Raw genomic sequence first — 14,530 nt, 5'->3', positions numbered from 1 at the left:
CCTCCACCTCCACCCCCGCCCATAGTCACCGGACTTCGACTTCCTCTTTTTAAGCACACCTCCCTGAGGCACGAGTCACCTTCCGGACTCGGTGGAGAGGGTAGGTCAATACGGCGGACATGAGCGGCACGCAATGTAAGTAGATTTACGCTCTATCACATTGCCGCTAACTTTAAGGTTCACCTTTTCAGGGACCTGCTTTCCCCTCTTATTCCCCCTAGTAGTTAACTTGGGAACGCCAGGCACACTTAGGTCCTCGACTGGTAACTGACGCTTCTTTTTTGAATATACTCTTATTCATCCCAGTCGCACCGATCGGTCTCCTTCGGTGACCGTTCTTACTAACTTGCGGCGGCTTAGCTCCTTCCGCTTATCATGGTAGGGGTTTACAGGACATGCCCCCGGGCTTTTGTAACACCGGCCTCCACCCATCCAATAATCCTCTGCATAGGATGACTGCACGCACAGCTCAGACCACATATAAACATGAAGGCTCTCCAGCAGACTGCCTTTCACGCAGTTTACTCTCCTTATCCACGGACATCAAGTCACAACACTTTATGCCTACAACCTTGGAATTGTGTTGTTTCTTTATTTATTTATTTATGTATTTATCTATGTGATGCAATCGATACACTTTATAGGTTGACTTCCTTTATATCTCCATTGTCACCTCAATGTATATATATTTCCTACATTTAAAGGATAAGCTTGCCATTACATTAATACATTAGACCACAACTGTACTGCCTTACTTAGTGCCTGCTCTTAATTGTTGTTTTACCCATATCATTCTTTGGTCTCGTGCGCAGTTCTACTTTATGAGAGATTCTAGCTCCATGTACACCCACCGAGTACTGCTGCTGTCTAAACTGTTACCGAATAGGGTAAGTCCGTTCCCGCGTATTCCCTACTGCATTTTTAATCGTCCACACAGGTGAATAGCCACTTCTAGTTCACCTTTGGGACACATCACGAATGTATTTGTTGAGTTGCTAAAAATATTTCTTTTGGCTTTAGGAAACCACCACAGTTTTTACCTTTAGCATGGTTGAAGAGTCACCTATTGGCTATATTTTTCTGTACCAATGTGTCAACGGTGTTCTACTCTAACTGGCATCATTTCCTTTACAGGTAATACCAGACACTGACAGGTACTTCAATAGTAGTCATCATCTGGTGTGACACGACCCAGTTCAGAATACTGTTATTATTAGTTTTACTGTTTTGTAGATAGTGTTTTTTTCTTAGGTCCTGAAGAATCGCGAGTACACACACTCATAGCGAGAAACATGTTGACCATCTTTTAGTTCACTCACACATGAGACATTATACTCCGTTGAGTGCCACTTTTTCACGTTTTTAATCAGGGAAGAAGGCCCCAAGAATAAAATTGATTCCCAGCTGGCACTTTAACCCTGTTTTATATCACATAGTCACATCTACACCACTTAGGCCCCCTCACCCGCACTTCACCATACGGCTGTCGGATTGAAGATCTCCGACAAAGTGCCCCTTATATAAAGGGAGCCCGTCGGGCATTGCACCGCCGGCCCGACGAGGAGCTAGCCCATATGATGAAGCATGACACCTGCAAGGGTGTGTGAGGGCATTATTATCCGACAAATGGATTACCAATTTCCAATACAAAGTGGATACAATTGGTTCTAGCCTTTCACCTGACTCTTCTCCCCTCTTTCCACTTTGAGGAACAGCGGAAACTACCTTTTTGAGCTTGTATACCCTAGGGGCATCTACTTCTGCTGGACCTCCCGCTCCCCTGAGAACGGAAATAGCCCCATTGTGTCCCTCTTTTTTGGAATTCATCTTTCATAGATTCACATGCCTAAATCAGAATAGCGAGCAGTATACCAAGTATACAGTCGTTTGCGGATGGCGGGAGACTAGTGCTGATACTCCCTAGTTGCATCCACAGCTTGTTAACAAGAGGTATAAGAAAAAGAACCTTAAAATTAGAAACATGCAATCTATAAAGAGAAAACAGCATGTAAAGCAATGACATTAAATTGAAAGCTAATCATTATTGTAAAACATTGCATAGTCATACCAAAAAATATCCACATATTACATGATAAAAGCATGAAAAAAGGTACCTGAAATATCTCAAAGAAACAGATGTCGCAGGACAGCTTGTCCAACTGCTGCATCGTCTCGATGCGTAGATTGGAGGCAGTAATGTCTCGTAAAAGTGTGGACATTTTTCCATGTCGCAGCACGGCAGATATTTTCTAGAGTCACACCAGCAAACAATGCTGTAGACGCTGCTACTGTTCTCGTGGAATGGGCCTTGGGTTTCCGTAACAAAGGCCTGTGAGCTTTGTCATGGCAGAAAAGGATTGTAGATGCTATCCATCTGGCAATGGTGGATTTTGTCACTGCCTTTCCCAGGGTAGTTTGGCCATAAGCCACGAACAATTGGTCGGACTTTCTAAGATTCTTTGTTTTTTGAAGATAGAATTTAAGACATCTCTTGATATCGAGAGAATGTAAGGCTCGTTCCACTGGAGTAGCTGGGTTAGGAAAGAAAGTTTTTAACGTCACTGGTTCATTAAGATGAAATTGTGACGGCACCTTAGGGATAATTGTTGGATTAGTTCGGAGGTGCACGAAGTCTTGAGTGAAGTGTAGAAAAGGTTCCTTTATAGTAAATGCCTGAATTTCACTCACTCGTCGAGCTGATGTTAAAGCCAGAAGTAAAGCAACCTTCCAGGTAAGGAATTTGAGGTCAGCCTTGTGGATAGGCTTGAATGGATGCTTCATTAATTGCATTAAGACTGTGTTGAGTTCCCATTCCGGTGGCGGAAGTCTGACCGGAGGAAACTCCCGGAAAAGTCCTTTCATAAACTGCTTAATTAAAGAGGATGAACAAAGGGAAGGGCCATGAGCACCCTTTCTGAATCTGGAAAGTGCAGCTAAGTGGACTTTGACTGAAGGGAAAGAAAGTCCAGATCTTGCCAGGTGTAACAAATAAGGGAGGATCTGTTCTACAGGAGCGCCCACCGGGTGCACCTGGTTTGCTTCACACCAACAGCAAAACCTCTTCCATTTCAGACAGTAAGTTTTTATCGTGCTGTGGGCTCGCGATTTCGTTAATATATCCCTACAGTGTTGAGGGATATCCAGGTCCTTAAATTCTAAGAAGTCAGGAGCCATGCGTGTAAATGTAGGGACTGAGGGTCTGGGCGGAGAACCCGACCTCTGTTCCTTGACAGCATTGTGGGCGTCCGGAGAAGACGGATCGGCTGGTCCTGTGATAGTATTAGGAGCTCCTGAAACCAGTATTGGCGTGGCCATCTGGGTGCAATCAAGATCAGACGACAGCCCTCCAACTTCATCTTGCGTATGACCCTCGGTATTAGAGGTATCGGGGGAAAAGCGCAAGCACAAATCCCTGACCATCGCATGGACAGGGCATTCCCCCTTGACCCCTGTTGAGGGTATCTGCTGGCATAAAAGCGGCATTTCTTGTTCTCATTTGTGGCGAACAAATCTAGTGGCGGTGTCTCCCAAGCTCTGAATACTCTGAGCACTTGAGCTTGCTCTAGCTCCCATTCGTGGCAATCTGATTGGGATCTGCTGAGTGTGAGAAGTTGGCCTGATGTATGATGTCACTAGTTCTAGTGTACACCTTATATCAGTCCAAACAACCCTTATGGTGATTGGTTGTAAAGTCAACCTTATAGACCAGCTATCCTAGTGGTAGCATGGACAAGAGCAGTCTTAGGCTAAACTCTGAATGGCATGTGAAGCCAGCTGTTATACCATTTGTCCTGTCGAGACTGGAAAACTAGACACTAGGGTAGTCAATACCCTGATGAGCACCGGAGTACCCAAGTTACCTAGCACACGGGCTGCGGGTGCATAGGTGTGAAGTTGCGTCGGGTTTCGTCGTCGACTCCTATGGATGCCTGAAGGAAAGATGCTGACAGGCAGTCAATGAAGAGTGTCCGGTGGATACCAAGGCTGGGATCAAGGAGGAAGGATACCTGCAAGCAGAAGGGACAGAGTCTGGGTCACTAGCCAGTGACCACGTGGAACCAGGAAGGAACCAGGCGATGTCGAGAGTTTGCAGGTGAAGAGGTGAAGCTTGTCGCAGCAGCCACGGGTACCAGGAGACGTCGAGGACGACCAGGACCAGGAGGCGAGCTGTCCCACGTAGGTTCTTGCTGTCGGCGGCGTCGAAGTCGAACTAAGACTCACCAAGCCTTGGCAAGAGGAACCCACGCAGAATGGAGGACTTGCTTCTGGTGCAGACCAGGAAGGTCTGGGGTGCTTCTCTTTGTCAGAAGAGCAGGAGCCAGTCTGGAGGAGCCAAACCAGCAGTCGAAAGTTACAGGTGTGTCGTCGCAAAGGTTACTAGCCAACGGGCCAGTGACCGGACAGACGCGGCAAGCAGGAAAATGCAGAAGGGCCCCACGCAGGACTCGTGGAGTGTGGGGGGCTGATCTTCGGTGCAGATGGTGCTTGGGGTTGGGGCTTCTCAATCCCCGGTGCACAACTTCGAGGGTGCCTCAGAAGCTGCGCTGGAAGATACTCGCCACTTTTCCCAGGTAGCCGGTCCCACGTCTCTCGTCGCCTCCACGGATCTCAGCTTGGCTGTGGATGTGGATCAGGGTCGGAGAAGTCTTGGAGTCAGGGCTCTGCAGTCGGTCCCTCGTAGAACTTCAGCAAAGCAAAGGGTAAGTCTCTTGATGGTGCCTGTTTGCACAGGGTAGCCACTCCTTGGCCACAAGGGAGATTCTTCAGTCGTCTTCTTTTGTCGAATGTCGAAGGTCCAGAGTTTCTGTTCAAGTTGCAGGTTCAGGATAATCTAATCTCCTGGGGCCCAGCTACCACACTAATACTAATACTAATCTGGGGGGCTGGGTTGCCTGCTAGGTCACGCCTTATGGGTGGGACCTGGGAGGGGGTGGTTACACCCCCTTCCCTTTGTCCAGTTTTGCGCCAGGACTGGGGCTGGAGTAACCCAGCACCGGTTTGAACTGGACTATGCATGGGACACCTTGTGTGCCCCAGGCAGTGTCTCGTTTCTTTCATCCCTCCCTGCCCCAATACACTAAGGCCTGTCTGGGGTGGTGCTCGCACCTCCCAAGGCAGGAAACCCATTGTCCAAGCCTCCCGTGCCGGGATCACTCCCAGCAGCAGGAGGTCAGACTTGTGTCGTGGCAGCAGCATCCATTTTGTGATGCTGGGGCTCTGGTTAACTTTAACCGGGTAAGTAGGTTAACATGTCTTCTCCCTCTAGAAGGGAGGGATAATATCCTCATCCAAAGAAATGGGATGGGGGTATTATTCCAAAGTGTTAGACACCTTACACGACATGTTTTGATAAAGCCAAACCATAGTTACCATAACCGTTTAAGATTATAAGGCACTTTAAGAGTATATGGTAGGCTATATCATAGAACAGCTATAAGGACATGGTTCCGAAAGCTGCAGACAGGCTCAGCTCATGCTAGAGCACCATCTCACATGTTACCAAGCACTCTGCCTCCAGGATTGTTAAGGCCTGCCATAGGAGTGGCTGATAGCTACACGTGTCTATATGTAAGATAGGTATAGGAATACTACACCTAAGCAAGGAGTGATTACACAACCTTGCCCCAGCTGAGTGATCAGCCAGTTGTGTCATAATGGAAGGCCAGGCCAGGGGTGGCACAATACATGCTGCAGCCCCTGGTAGGCCTAGGGTACACCTAGGCCCTGGGTACCTAAGGTACACTGTACAGGGGCCAATAAGATGCTCCTATCCAATTGGGTTATGCACCTAAAGTACATAGTATTAATTTAGAGAGAGAACAGCAGGGCTGTGGGTCTGATTAGCAGGCCCACAGCCACATCTAAGTCGAAAACCAGTAAAGCAAAAGCAAAAAGTGGGGGTGAACATAGAAAGCAGACCCTACTCTCCTACACTGAGCGTGTCCGCTAATGTATTGCAGAGACCTCTGACATGTTCTGCTCCGAGGGTTATGTTGTGGAGTGTGACCCATTCCCACAACTCCTGAGCCTCTGTGGACAGAGTTGCTGATCTTGTCCCTCCTTGCTTGTTCACGTAAAACATGCTGGTGGTATGGTCGGTCCGAACCAGAACCGAAGAACCTGCAATCCTTGGAAGGAAAGTTTGCAGAGACAGGAAAATTGCTCGCAATTCCAGACTGTTGATGTGTTTGTTCTTGTACTCTGGCGACCACTTCCCCTGTATCTGTAAGTCTTGGAGATGACCTCCCCATCCTTCCATGGAAGCATCCGTAGTGAGGACATAGTCTGGAATCTTTTGTATGAAAGTGACCCCTTCTGCTAAGTTGGGTATGTGGGACCACCAACGTAGAGCGCTCTTTATGCCTGAAGTGACTCTGAGGAGGTCATCGAAAGAACCCATCGCCTGCTGCCACTGGAGGTGTAACTCCTCCTGCAAGGGTCGCATCCGGAGCCGTGCCAGAGGGACGAGGTGTATTGCAGAGGAGCACATCCCTACGAGCGACGCGAACATCCGGACAGAAACTGACTTTCTTTTGAAAATCAGTATTGCTAACTTTTGAAGACGAACCTGCCGTTCGTGAGATAGGAATGCCTTGCAGCGGACGGTATCTAGCAGAGCTCCCAGAAAAGGAAGGATCTGCCTTGGGTGTAATTGAGATTTGCTCCTGTTGATCGTAAGCCCCAAAGAGTGGAACAGATGAAGAGATGTTGTCACGGCAGTCTTGACTGAGCTTTCCGAAGGACCTTTTATCAACCAGTCGTCTAAATACGGGAAGACTTGGATTCCTCGGGATCGTAACGCTGCTGCCACTGGAGCTAGGCACTTAGTAAATATCCTTGGGGCAGATTTTAACCCAAACGGGAGCACTTTGAACTGGTAATGGGCGCCAGCCACTGAGAAGCGAAGATACTTGCGATGCTTCGGATGTATTGGGATGTGAAAGTAAGCGTCTTCCATATCTAAAGAAGCTAGAAAATCTCCCTCGTTGAGGCAACTTAGAATTTCTGCCAGAGTGACCATGCGAAATCCCTGCTTTTTGAGGAATCTGTTCAGATTGCGAAGGTCTAAGATCGGACGCCACTCCCCTGATTTCTTCTTGATGAGAAAAAAGCGGGAATAGAAACCCGTCCCCTTTTGAAGTGCAGGAACCTTCTCGATTGCGTTCTTGAGGAGCATCGTTAAAGCTTCTTTGAATAATAAGTGAAGACGAGGGGGAGGGGGTCCCTTGGGTGGTGTATTGGGTGGCTTGGTGACAAACTCTAAGGTATGACCGTTGTGAACCAGGTCCAGAACCCACTGGTCCGACATCATTTCTTGCCACTTGCTCACAAAAGTTGAAATCTTCGCACCCACGGGGGGGGGGGGGGGGGGGGGGGGGAGGAGTGGAAGGCGCCCTGCAGAAATCATTGCTTCCTTGTGGTGTCTCTTCCCTGATTCTGCGATCTTTTTCGTCCGACGAGAGAAACCAGACGTGTTGGTTTGTCTGTAGGAAGATTGATATGATTGTCGATACTGAGGCTGGTACCTATTCTGTTGGGTGTGATAACCCCCTCTGGATGAAACTCCACGGCCTCTTGCTCCTCTGAAGGTACCTCGCTTGTACTGCAAGGAGCCCAGTGATCTTGCGATATCAGTATCGGTCTTTATTGCTTGGAGTGCGTCATCTATATGCTTTCCAAACAATGATTCGCCATCATAGGCCATGTCCAATATTTTTTCTGGACTTCTGGTCTGAACGTGGTGGCCTTAAGCCAGCCCTGGCGCCTGAGAACCGCTGCCCCAGCCAACTGGCGAAAATTAGTATTTACAATATCCAGAGCGCAGTCGATAGTCTCTGATGCTGCACGCTCACCCTCCAACAAAATCTTCCGAGCGTCTTGTCTGTTGTCCTCTGGGATGAGGTCGATAAAGCTTGCCATTTCTGACCACATTTGGCGGTCATAACGCCCTATTATCGCCAGCGAGTTGGCTGCCCTGATGGATGCAGCTGCTGTGAGAAGTTGGCATGATGTATGATGTCACTAGTTCTAGTGTACACCTTATATCAGTCCAAACAACCCTTATGGTGATTGGTTGTAAAGTCAACCTTATAGACCAGCTATCCTAGTGGTAGCATGGACAAGAGCAGTCTTAGGCTAAACTCTGAATGGCATGTGAAACCAGCTGTTATACCATTTGTAAACCCTTGAATACCAAATGAAAGGACACCACAACCCTCAGCACTCTTTATGAGATTCGAGGTAAGTACAACACAGTCTTATTCAAGCATACATTAAGTCACACAGGTAAGTAATACAGTTAGGCCCTAGGAGCCACGCAAACCATATACTAAGTAAGTGGTATAAGGACCACTATCACGGAAATAGGATAGGCCTAGGCCAAGGGAATCGCTGGGGCTACACTACACTAGCAACAGTTAGGAAGTGGGAGGCCCACGGGATTCAGGTGCAGAGTGGAAACACTCACGCGTAATGCGTATAATCGATAGAAATAGTACAGTTTAGAATTATTAAGATTTAGGACACTTCTAGAGTAACTAGGAAGTAGAGACTGGAAAACTAGACACTAGGATAGTCAATACCCTGATGAGCACCGGAGTACCAAAGTTACCTAGCCCACGGGCTGCGGGTGCATAGGTGTGAAGTTGCGTCGGGTTTCGTCGTCTACTCCTATGGATGCCTGAAGGAAAGATGCTGACAGGCAGTCAGTGAAGAGTGTCCGGTGGATCCCAAGCCTGGGATCAAGAAGGAAGGATACCTGCAAGCAGAAGGGACAGAGTCTGGGTCACTAGCCAGTGACCACGTGGAACCAGGCGATGTCGTGCAGATGCAGGCGAAGAGGTGAAGCTTGTCGCAGCAGCCACGGGTACCAGGAGACGTCGAGGACGACCAGGACCAGGAGGCGAGCTGTCCCACGAAGGCTCTTGCTGTCGGCGGCGGCGGCGAAGTCGAACTAGGACTCACCAAGCCTTGGCAAGCGGAACCCACGCAGAATGGAGGACTTGCTTCTGGTGCAGACCAGGGAGGTCTGGGGTGCTTCTCTTTGTCAGAAGAGCAGGAGCCAGTCTGGAGGAGCCAAACCAGCAGTCGAAAGTTACAGGTGTGTCGTCGCAAAGGTTAATAACCAACGGGCCAGTGACCGGACAGACGCAGCAAGCAGGAAAATGCAGAAGGGCCCCACGCAGGACTCGTGGAGTGTGGGGGGCTGATCTTCGGTGCAGATGGTGCTTGGGGTTGGGGCTTCTCAATCCCTGGTGCACAACTTCGAGGGTGCCTCAGAAGCTGCGCTGGAAGATACTCGCCACTTTTCCCAGGTAGCCGGTCCCACGTCTCTTGTCGCCTCCAAGGATCTCAGCTCGGCTGTGGATGTGGATCAGGGTCGGAGAAGTCTGGAAGTCAAGGCTCTGGTCGGGCTCTGCAGTTGGTCCCTCGTAGAACTTCAGCAAAGCAAAGGGTAAGTCTCTTGATGGGGCCCGTTTGCACAGGGTAGCAACTCCTTGGCCACAAGGGAGATTCTTCAGTCTTCTTCTTTCGTCGAAGGTCCAGAGTTTCTGTTCAAGTTGCAGGTTCAGGATAATCTAATCTCCTGGGGACCAGCTACCACACTTACACTAATCTGGGGGGCTGGGTTGCCTGCTAGGTCACGCCTTATGGGTGGGACCTGGGAGGGGGGTGGTTACACCCCCTTCCCTTTGTCCAGTTTCGCGCCAGGACTGGGGCTGGAGTGCCCCAGCACCGGTTTGAACTGGACTATGCATGGGACACCTTGTGTGCCCCGGCCATGTCTCATTCCTTTCAGCCCTCCCTGCCCCAATACACTAAAGTCTGTCTGGGGAGGTGCTAGCACCTCCCCAAGCAGGAAACCTATTGTCCAAGCCTCCCTTGCCGGGATCACTCCCAGCAGCAGGAGGTCAGACTCGTGTCTGTGGCAGCAGCATCCATTTTGTGATGCTGAGGCTTTGGTTAGAGTTAAACAGCAAAGTAGGATTTTAACATGTCTCTCCCTCTAGAAGGGAGGGATAATATCCTCATCCAAAGAAATGGGATGGGGGTATTATTCCAAAGTGTTAGACACCTTACACGACATGTTTTGATAAAGCCAAACCATAGTTACCATAACCGTTTAAGATTATAAGGCACTTTAAGAGTATATGGTAGGCTATATCATAGAACTGCTATAAGAACATGGTTCCGAAAGCTGCAGACAGGCTCAGCTCATGCTAGAGCACCATCTCACATGTTACCAAGCACTCTGCCTCCAGGATTGTTAAGGCCTGCCATAGGAGTGGCTGATAGGTACACATGTGTCTATTTTAAGGGCAGATATAGGTATACTATATCTAAGCAAGGGGTGATTACACGACCTTGCCCCAGCTGAGTGATCAGCCAGTTGTGTCTGATTGGAAGGCCAGACCAGGGGTGGCATAAGACATGCTGCAGCCCCTGGGAGCCCTAGGGTACACCTATGCCCTGGGTACCTAGGGTACACTGTACAGGGTCCAATAAGGTGATCCTTACCAATTGTGTATGTACCTAGGGTACATGGAGTCCATTTTAAAGAGAGAGCAGACAGCTGAGACCCTGAATGGCAGGATCTCAGGCCAACTAAGTCGAAAAACCAGCTAGACACTAGGCAAAAAGTTGGGGGTAACCATAGTCAGATATCCACCTTCCTACAGCTGCCATCGTTGAATTTTTTTTCCCAATTAAATCCAGGCGTCGTCCTTCCCTATCCGGTGGTGTAGTGACAGGTGCTGCCGGATTCTTAGATTTTTGTTGGGCTGCCTGAGAGATAACCGAGTCTGGCCGAGGTTGGCCAATGAGACAGGAAGGACTGTTGGCAGGACCACAGTATTTTTTGTCAATCCGTGGAAGCACCGCTGGCACTGATGCTGGGTTTTTCATAATTTTAATCCCTTCCTTCCAAATGTAGTCAATGATAGGGATAGCTCTTGTAACTCTTGACTCCTCTTTTAAGTCATGAAGAAAACAGTCAGACTGCTCAATGGTGACCGGCCAGTGGAACCTGGTCGCAGCGTGCTGCATAAGGTTATGGAACCCCCCTATATCTTCTGGGGGCGAATCAGATGGTAGAGGGGTGGGTGGTGAAGGCATAGGGATTATATAAGAATCCCAAGGGTCTGCTGGGTCTGGTAGCTCACCCTCTTCGAATTCCTCCTCCGAGGTTGAATCTTGACCTTGACGCGGGTCCTGTGGAGGATCAGGCAGTTGAGGCGTTTGGGCTGGATCTTCAGGCAAAGGCAATGGGTCCGGCTGCGGCGGAGTCCGCGGAACCTGTGGAATGACTGGCTGGGTGGAAAACGCTGCTTATAATCTGCAAGCATGGCTTGCAGGTCTTGAATTAAAGTCGGAGGCAGATGTGACATCTCGCTCTGACGAGGTTGTCTGTAGCAAGGTCTATGATGCGGAACGACTATGTCTCCCTGATAGTAATGTCCTTGATAATTGTCCTCCTCCTCCTCCTCATCATCTTGACATTTGATGTGCAGTTCAGAAGGATGGCGAGCAATCCCAAAGGGCCCTTCGTCCTCGTCATCCTCATAATCATCATCCTCACCCTGCACATATGTTTCTAAGAGATGTGAGGGAGTAAGCGGTGATATGTCGCTACATTCCTGTCTTTGAAAAGTCTTTAGCTGGAAACTCCTGGTGGAAATAGGAGTGGAATGAGCGGGCGCCATAGCAAGTGTCGGAGTTGTAGTTGTTGTTAATAGGTTTTTCTTGTCCATCGTCGACGAGGTCGTCGTCGACGGGGCTATCGTCAACGGACTTGTCGACGGACTTGTCGACGGGATTGTCGTCGACGGGATCGTCGTCGTCGACGGGATCGTCGTCGTAGACGGGATCGTCGGCGGCGGCGGGGTCTTCGTCGACGGGCTTTTTTGAGAGGATAGTAATCCTCGTTTACAGAATAGGAGAAGTAATGGCCGTCGTCAAGATGGTATCCGTCAAAGAAGGAGCAGACTAGGTGACAGAAATCGTAGATGGAGAGAAAGCCAGAGATTTTGAAAGGCTTTTACTCACAGTTTGTGTCCTAGCCTTGACCGTAGAATCCTGAGGAGAGTGTGCTGATTCAGAGGAGATTTTGGAACTCCTCTGAACAGAACCAGAAATAGAATGGTGAGTTTTCTGGCGCTTCTTCCCCTCACTGGAAGAGCGGTCTCTTGCTAGAAGTAGAGGCTCCGTCATCCTCCTCAGCCGAAGAGGATTTCAGCCACAAAAGCACTCTCTCCTCCCTATCCCTAAGAGTTTTGGTAGGGAAGGTGCGGCAAATCTTGCAATTTCTTCCCTCATGTTTAGGGTAGAGGCAGTAGATGCAGTCCAAATGTTGGTCATCAACATGGACCCTCTTCTTGGCGCAGGTCCTGCAGGATTTAAACAAGGCCTTCTTGTCAGACATGCTGTAGCAAGTTGAAAAACTGAGAGGAACTCAGGGAGACTCCCTTCCACACGACGTGTGGTGAAAATCTGAGGAGAACTGGCTCTGCTGAGAGGGTTCTAGAAGGGTGCTGGTGTCTGATTGGTTGTTACCAAATTCTTGGTTTCTTTTGCATAATGAGGTGGATAGGCTACAAAGATATAGGCTTTGGGCCTTTTCTTGGGCCTACTACTACTACTAACATTTTGGCACTGCTTTTTTATTTACCGGGGACTCCCGCCTCGGCGACGGGGAATGATTCAGGCATGTGAATCTATGAAAGATACCCCAATACTGGCTAACCAGACGTGGGATCGAGGGGCACAGACAGCGCCAACGGTGGCCCGCTGGCAGAAGCACCACTTGAGAGCTCTTCAGGTCCAAAGGCTAGCCAGGAAGAACCTGTAAGGTGCCAAAAATGTGCAGTATGACCTCGCTAAAAAGCCACCACTTATTGAAACATCGTAGATGGACCCAGAAATTTGAAGATCATCAGGACTAAACTAAGAATAGGCTCCGATGGAGATTATGAGCCTAGGAGGGACATGACTGAGCAAAGTTCATGGGACTCTCCTTTTCCACAACATAGGGTAGAAATCCTGAACTATGATGGCCTGTGTGAGGAAGGGTTAATACTGTGTTCTATGTTGATTGTCTGAAGCTTCAATATGTTGATAGGCTACTTTTGAAACCAGGTTAAACCTTTCTGTCTTTAAACTTTGCTCTCTATGACCATTGTGAGACTCCAAACTTGACCATAGGGATGATTCAAGCATGTGAATCTATTAAAGATGAAATGCTGAAGAACCAAGGTGCAGCAGATGAGGGCTAGCGCCGAGGCCTGCACAAAGCAATGCTTCAAGACGATGGCTGTGGTCACGCCACTGATTTGAGAGCACAATTAGTCGTGAGTGTCCAGGCTAACTCCCTCCGATCTCTGAAAAGGAGTCAAGGATGCTTTGACTTTGAACAAGTTTGTGTGAGCCCCAGGATTGCATGTGTTATTTTTCCTGTTACTTCTCATGGTGAAGAGAATTGAACCATGCAGACAAACACCCGACTGAAGCTCCACAGGAGTAGGCAGCTCGATTTTATGAGTGTCTCAAGCCAGGACCAAAGCCCTGGGGCTACTCACAGTATCACCCAGTTCCCAGTAATAGATGACAGGCTAGAGATGGGTGTGCACAGAAGTGTCTCAATCTCAGTGTACCTTTAGACTACACAACTCCACTTTGCTGATGATGCCGAAACAGCACACACTGATTTAGGGTTGTTTCTATTATGATTTGGAGGGAAATTTGCAGTTAGGACTGCTCCTATTAGAAAAGGATCTAACTAGATTTGAAAATGACTGGTCCCTGCGTAGTGGCAGAATGGGCAAAAAAATAAACACTGAATGGACTGCAGGCTGAATAATTACCAGCGACTAACTGCAGCATTCCATTAATCACTTTTTTGGCTTTTCTGATTGAGATCTTTGATAGCAATTTGGCCCCGCCGCAGGAACATAAAAATAGCACAACACACTAAGGGAATCTGGCCCACTACCTATCAATAGGACTAAGATAGCCCCATACAGTCTCACAATTTGCCATTGCCCATCCTTTGTGCCATCACATTAAATCTTTGCCATAGCAGAGAATGCCCACCCCCTTTTTACAGGACGCTGACAAGCGCATATAGCTATTTACCTGTCCATCGGATTATGTACTCCTCCCTCTATTCTACATGCACTGTCATTACTGTTACCTTTTAAACAAAGCCTCTGGTCTCACAGTGTATACTTCCTTTACCAACTAGACTTCACCTTGTCAATTCCAAAATGTACTGTGATCCATTAGTCAAGAGAATTCAGCAGACCACCCGGCAAAATCAACACATCACAAACCACATTCATCTAATGAAAATAACTTGCAGGAGAGATTCCTTCTACGCAACACAGCAAAAAATCATCAGAGAAGGCTTATGCTAATGGTAAAATGACAAAACTACACATCATCATTCATTTTGCAAAAATACATTAGAACACTATTAAAATAAGAATATTCTCCATTCACAATACTGAGGTCCAGCTGTATGTTTAAATGACAG

General features: G+C 48.4%; 1 protein-coding gene across 1 annotated transcript in view; it reads right to left on the bottom strand.

Annotated features, from left to right (window-relative positions):
• RNF17 (ring finger protein 17) overlaps positions 1 to 14,530 on the bottom strand; it is a 2,644,767-nt gene that overhangs the window by 2,216,407 nt on the left and 413,830 nt on the right. The window lies entirely within an intron of this gene.

Source organism: Triturus cristatus, chromosome 8, assembly GCF_964204655.1.
Source record: "Triturus cristatus chromosome 8, aTriCri1.1, whole genome shotgun sequence".
In the NCBI taxonomy this organism is placed as follows: Eukaryota; Metazoa; Chordata; class Amphibia; order Caudata; family Salamandridae; genus Triturus; species Triturus cristatus.
The sequence above is the reverse complement of the archived record's forward strand: the minus strand, read 5'-3'. Positions and strand labels throughout refer to the sequence as shown.